The sequence below is a fragment of the Tasmannia lanceolata genome, unplaced genomic scaffold (genome assembly GCF_043159265.1).
Source record: "Tasmannia lanceolata isolate RefF3 unplaced genomic scaffold, GAP_Taslan_0.1 ptg000018l, whole genome shotgun sequence".
Taxonomy (NCBI): domain Eukaryota; kingdom Viridiplantae; phylum Streptophyta; class Magnoliopsida; order Canellales; family Winteraceae; genus Tasmannia; species Tasmannia lanceolata.
The window spans coordinates 69,791,283-69,797,891 of NW_027518695.1; positions in this window are offsets into that span (position 1 = coordinate 69,791,283).

Below are 6,609 nucleotides of genomic sequence, written 5' to 3' on the forward strand. Positions count from 1 at the left end.
TGCCGGAGAAGATGGGTTGCAGGTGGTTAAAAATGAAAAAGGAGAGAAAAAGTGAAAAAAAAAGAGCTTCCAAACAGTTAAAAACGAAGAGAAGTTAAAACGATGGATTTTTTCTTCCTGAGGGGTATTTAGGTAAAAGGCCATGTACGTAAAAGGTGTTTTGACCTCTGTTCAAAGCTTTGATTTGGGTGTCACACATCCACTATTTTGTCATTTTTGTGTCACCAATTGACAATTTTCCCTATATCAAGTCAGAAGGACTCAACGGCCCTGATTGACATATGAGTGTCATATTTCATGTGGTAGCTGAAGTGATTGACAAAACTGACAAATGCATCTATCTGAAAGTGAAAAAAATAAGGGATAATTACATTTACACCCCCTCTAGTTTCTGACACATCCACTTCAACCCCTCTAGTTTAAAAAGTGACAAAGACATCCCCTCTAGTTTCGTTTTGTTTAAGGTTTGCCCCCTTAGCTGAAGGTTCGTCCATAGATTGCAGGGTTAGGATGATCCGATGTAGCTGATTTTTTGGGCACACCCTATCTATGTCAGGACCCATCAAATGAACGCTTTGGATCATCCAAATAATGTGGGCCCATACCCGAATCCAAACACGCAAAAAATCAGCTCCATCGGATCATCCGAACCCTTCAATCTATGGACGAACCTTCAGCTGAGGGGGCAAACCTTAAACAAAACGAAACTAGAGGGGATGTCTTTGTCACTTTTTAAACTATAGGGGTTGAAGTGGATGTGTCAGAAACTAGAGGGGGTGTAAATGTAATTATCCCAAAAAATAATTGAGGACCTCAAAAAACTCAAACCGCTCTTCTTTCTTGGATGGTCGTGATTAAATGAAAACTTTGAAAACAACATGCCTGAGAGGTGAGGATGGTCTTAAATACTTCTTATCATAGACACAGTGGCCATTTTTTTATATATATAAAATTTTAGTGCCCGGCCATGCATGCATACCGTTCATTTGTTTGGATGTGCCAGCATTGTTTGGGTGATTCAATTTATTTATTGGTCTATGGGCTAGATAGTGTATCCCCCAAAAATCTTCTCCATAGGATGATCATAGCCCTTCTCTTTGTGGCGGTTTAAAATTTAGGGCACAGTACAGAAATCTCCACAGATCAGAGGGTTAAGATCATCCAATGGAAAAGATTTTAATGGCACACACCCTATCTACGTCAAGGACCTACAAATGAACGGTTTGGGTCATCCAAACAACGCAGGCCGACTGTATTATTGAGCTGCACATGCTCAGCCGGCCACCAAATAAATTCTTTGAAAAAATGTAACCTGAACCTGTTTTATACAGAGGGACCTTCAATTTATAATGTTATCCTTCTAAATAAGCCATGCCTATGTCAATTAGCTCTAAATTGTAGTCACTAAAATTTTCCAAGCAAAAAATTTTCCATGAAAAAAAACAAAAAAATCTTGCAAAAGGTGGCTAAAATTTTTGAACGTTCCACAAGTACACAACTACGATAGCTAGATGTGGGAACAATAAGTAAAGGGGAGTGATAAATCTACTCCCCAAATTGATAAATCGACTCCCCATGTGTCTTTCTCTCTCCTCTAGGTTAGAGAAAGAGGAGAGAGATAGACACATGAGGAGTGGATTTATTCATTTGGGGAGTCGATTTATCACTGCCCTAAGTAATTGGGTGATATATGCAGATGATATATTTTAGTAATGATTCCATGCCCAATAATTCTATGTAAATGGCTTAAATAGATTTGATTTTTGAGTTGTTGCATGGAAATGTCTTGATATTAAATATTGTCACACATGCTTTTGAAGAGTTCAAGGTATGGAAGAGTGAACACATTGCGTGGGACTTGATCGTGCACATTAAGAACTAAATTCACTTGAAGGAATGGACTGAAAAGCTTGATGTCAAAATTTCTGTAAACTGGCTTTTTCTTATTAAGGATACATATGTGCATACAATTCATTTGTGATAGGGCTGGCAATTTCACCCGAAAAAGCGGGGATCCGCCCCGCCCCGTTTGGGGAGGGGATTCCCCGATTTGAAAGGGGAAGGGGAAGGGGAAGGGGATTATAAAAATTCCCCAGTGCGGGGAGGGGAAGCGGAAGGGGATGGAGTTGTCCCCGCCCCGCCCCACCCCGCCCCGCCCCGCTAATCAATGCCATTTTTTTGTAAATTTTAAGTGTTTTTTTTAAGGAAAACTACTAGAAACTCTGTGGATCGGCTACAAGATTCCCCTAAACATAAATTTAGCTTGTCTTTTCCTTTTAATTAGCTTCTGAGAGCATTTTGGGAACTATAATAACCTTTTCACAGATGTTGAAATAATAAAGACAAGCTGAGAGCCTGAGACGCTGAGTGTATGCAATTATCAAAAAATCGTAGTGCCAACAAAATTTTAGGGTTGGATTGCAGGTTTTAATTTTCAACAAGAAAAATTTAGCTACTAGAAATTTGTTTCATGTCAGCACTAGACTGAATTGCAGTTAAAGAAATAAGTCATTTGTTGATTTTGTTCTCTTCTCCATTCTCATTTCTCATGCTCATCTGGGGGTTAACATGCTATACAGAATGAACTAATGAACATTATTTTGCGTGTGTGAGCGCCCACTTATGGACTTTTAAAGTTCATTGTGACTACTGAAATAGTTACTTTTTGCACATTGGCTGCCTGTTAATGAAGGTAATCCTGGTGCTCATTTCCTATTTATCATTCCATAATTTATGCAGAAAATTGCTGGAGGGGAGGGGGATTCCCCACCATCCCCGCAGAGGGGAAGGGGAAGGGGAGGGGGAAAATTCCCCGCAGAGGGGAAGGGGAAGGGGACCCCAACATCCGGCCCCGACCCGCCCCGTTGCCACCCCTAATTTGTGATCACAGCTTCTATGTTAATTTTTAGGGAAAATTACATTTACACCCCCTCTAGGGAAAATTACAAATACACCCCTTTAGTTTCAATTTGTATAAGGTAGGCCCCCTCAGTTGAAGGTTCGTCCATAGATTGAAGGGTTAGGATGATCCGATGGAGCTGATTTTTTGGGCACACCCTATCTATGTCAGGGCCCATCAAATGAATGCTTTGGATCATCCAAACAATGTGGGCCCACATTATTTGGATGATTTTTTGGTAGTGTTTGGATTCGGGTATGGGCCCACATTATTTGGATGATCCAAAGCGTTCATTTGATGGGTCCTGACATAGATAGGGTGTGCCCAAAAAATCAGCTCCATCAGATCATCCTAACCCTTCAATTTGTGGACGAACCGTCAACTGAGGGGGCCTACATTATACAAATTGAAACTACAGGGGTGTATTTGTCGCGTTTTAAACTATAGGGGTAGAAGTGGGGTTGTAAATGTAATTTACCCTAATTTTTATTATGCACATTATTGCTTTCTTTCGCACAGTAGTATTTCACACATGTGACACAACGAAAATGCCTTATTAATGATTTTAACACAATGTTTTTATGAATCATGGGTTGGTCTCACCATTTTTCCACATGCTTTGATGGGGTTGGGCCTACCAATTTTACACCCATGCATATTACATGTCAGCATTAGTACTTACATTTCTTGCCATCCCCAAATTTTCTCCCCAGTACTTTTTCTCAGGTAGAAGAGAAAAGGAAAGATTTTATTTAGGGGTGGCCAGAACCGAACCAGAACCGAACCGGAACCGAACTGTAAAAAAATATTTTTGGTCCGGTTCGGTTCCACTGATGAAGAACCGAAAAATTTCGGTTCGGTTCCGGGTCTAATGTTCTCGGTTCGGTTCCAGAACCGAAGAACCGAACTTTGAATATATATATATATATATATATATATATATATATATATAATATTTTTATATTTCTATTATACATATACTTAATAATATAAATTACTTATAATATTAATAAGTAATAGTTAATACTATTCTTATAATAAGAAAGTAACTTATATTATAACTTTAATTAAAAGTTTTTATAAATTATAATTAATAATTAATAATTACCCATTAGAACCGAACCGGACCGAACCGATTATGTTCGGTCCGGTTCGGTTTGGTCCTACTGTGTAGTACGGTTCGGTTCGGTTCTTACGGTTCATGGAACCGAGAACCGAGAACCAAAAAAAAATGAACCGAGGACCGAGAACCGAACCGGTTGGCCACCCCTAATTTTATTCATTTATTTATGAAACCCAGAAACCAAGTTGTATTAATTGTTTATGTTTACTGAGAAATGTTATGTGAGATGATTTTTTCACCGCATGTAGGATAAAAAAAAACTCTTTTAACGTGATGACAAAAAACGTTTGTCTGCCCACCATTCACCTTATAAGGGGGTGTATTATCCTACATTGGGGCGAAAAAATAATCTCCCATATGTTATTTACTTTAACGTTTTTGTCCTTATCTGTATTTTGACAAGGTTAGTTAGCCTTTTTGCTGCCAAGAGGATATAATATTAGGGAAATGTTGTCAGCACTACTGTATTTTGATGAGGGCACTCTCACTTTATTAAAAGTACCACATCCAATCAACAATCCACATCAGATGAATTAAAATGCATAAAACAAAAACTTTTATATGATGTAAGCCCTTGTAGTAATATTCTTTAACCTCAATTGTTGCCCATCTGGTGGACGGCCTATGATCAAAACATTTCTGATGGCAAAATTCTCTTTGAAAATTATAATTGTTCTAAATTGCTAAAGCAATAATGGTTCAACGAAATTAGTTTCCCTTTGGATTGCAAGAAAAATGGTTCATGTGAGAGCAGCCACGCAGGTTGACTTCTTGGCAAATTTTGTCATTGTTATTCGATTCATTTGAGGTGGCTGTTCTGCAAAAGCCACCCACGAAATAGCTTCCCGAGAAATTGTTTAAGAACTTTTTTTCCTCTTTCAAATTTTTCCAGCCCTGTTTGGATTGCAAGAAAAACTTTTCTAATGGAAAAACTTTCATGGGAAAGAATTTTCTTCCCAAGATTTAGAGAGATATTTCCAATCTTACTCATTTTTTTAGTTTTCTGCCCATCAGCTTAACAAAGCCTCTGAATCAAAACTAACTTCGGATTGAAATAATTATAATCAATGTATTACTTTTTTTTTGTTAAATAACTATTAAGGTGTCCTTTTATAATTAAGTCTTTTTTCTCGCCCGTGCATCGTGCGGGGTGGTTTACTAGTGTGTGTGTGTGTGTGTGTGTGTATATATATATATATATATATATATATATATATATATATATATATAAGAGAAAACGGTTCCTACACATATGTGTAGAGAGTTCTCTACACACTAGCTTAAAAACAGTGGGGGCCCACATTGTTTGGGTGATCCAAGCCATCCATTTTAAAGACCTTCACATAGATAGGGTGTCTACAAAAAATCAAATCCATAGGATCATCCCAACCCTACGATTTGTGGAGGTAAAATTGATGTCTTTAAACCTTCACAAATTAGTCCATTTTTTGCCTCCACAGTTCGAATGGTTAGGATGATCCTATGGATATGATTTTTTGTGGACACCCTATCTATGTAAGGGCCTTAAAAATGAATAGTTTGGATCACCCAAATAATGTGGCCCCCACTGTATTTTAAGCTAGTGTGTAGATAACTTATCTACACAATGTGTAGGAACCGTTTTCTATATATATATATATATATATATATATATATATATATATATATATAGAGAGAGAGAGAGAGAGAGAGAGAGAGAGAATAGTGTTTCTGAGCTAGAGCTCCGATAAGCTTATCTAAGCTCGAGCTCATGAACAAGTGTGGGCCCACATTGTTGGGGTATCCAAACTCCAAAGCATTCATTTGGAAGCCCTTACCATGGATACATGGATAGGGTGTCCATAAAAAGTCAGCTCCATTGGATCATCCTACCCCTTCCATTTGTGGAAGGAAAAATGGGCAGATTTGTGGAGAAACAGTATCTGTCCATTCTTCTCTCCACAAATGGAAGGGTTAGGATGATCCTATCGACTTGATTTTTGGTACACACCCTATCCATGATAGGCCTTTTAAATGAATGCTTTGGATCTCCCATAAAACATGAGCCCGCATGAGTTTTTGACGCTCGAGCTTAGATAAGCAATCTGAGCTCGAGCTAAGAAACACTATCCTCGTGTGTGCGTGTGCGCGCGCATGTAGATAAGAGTCCTAAGTAGGGTTACATGTAAAAGACTATAATACCCTTCAACACACTGCTTGGGCCAATTTATTTTTTTTCTCTTCTCTAAGGCTCCGTTCACTTGTTTTCCCGGGAAAGGAAAAGAAAAGGTTTCCCGAGAATCTGATGTGCCAAAAGGAAAAGAAATCCCGAGAAACTGTGCAGGAAAAGGTTTCCCGCGCCTGTTCACTTGCGTAGGAAATCTCGAAAAACTGTGCAGGAAATGGTTTCCCGCGCCTGTTCACTTGCCAATTAAACATTGGTAGGAAACACAAACAAAAAAAATCATTTTAAATATAAACATAAACATTGGCAGATACCCTGGATTGGTGTGTGTTTTACATGTTTGTATGGGGTGGAGCTAGATTGAAGTAATACATGTGGGGGATGAGTCGTCCCCATCTCAACAAAAGTGAGGATAGTAAAACA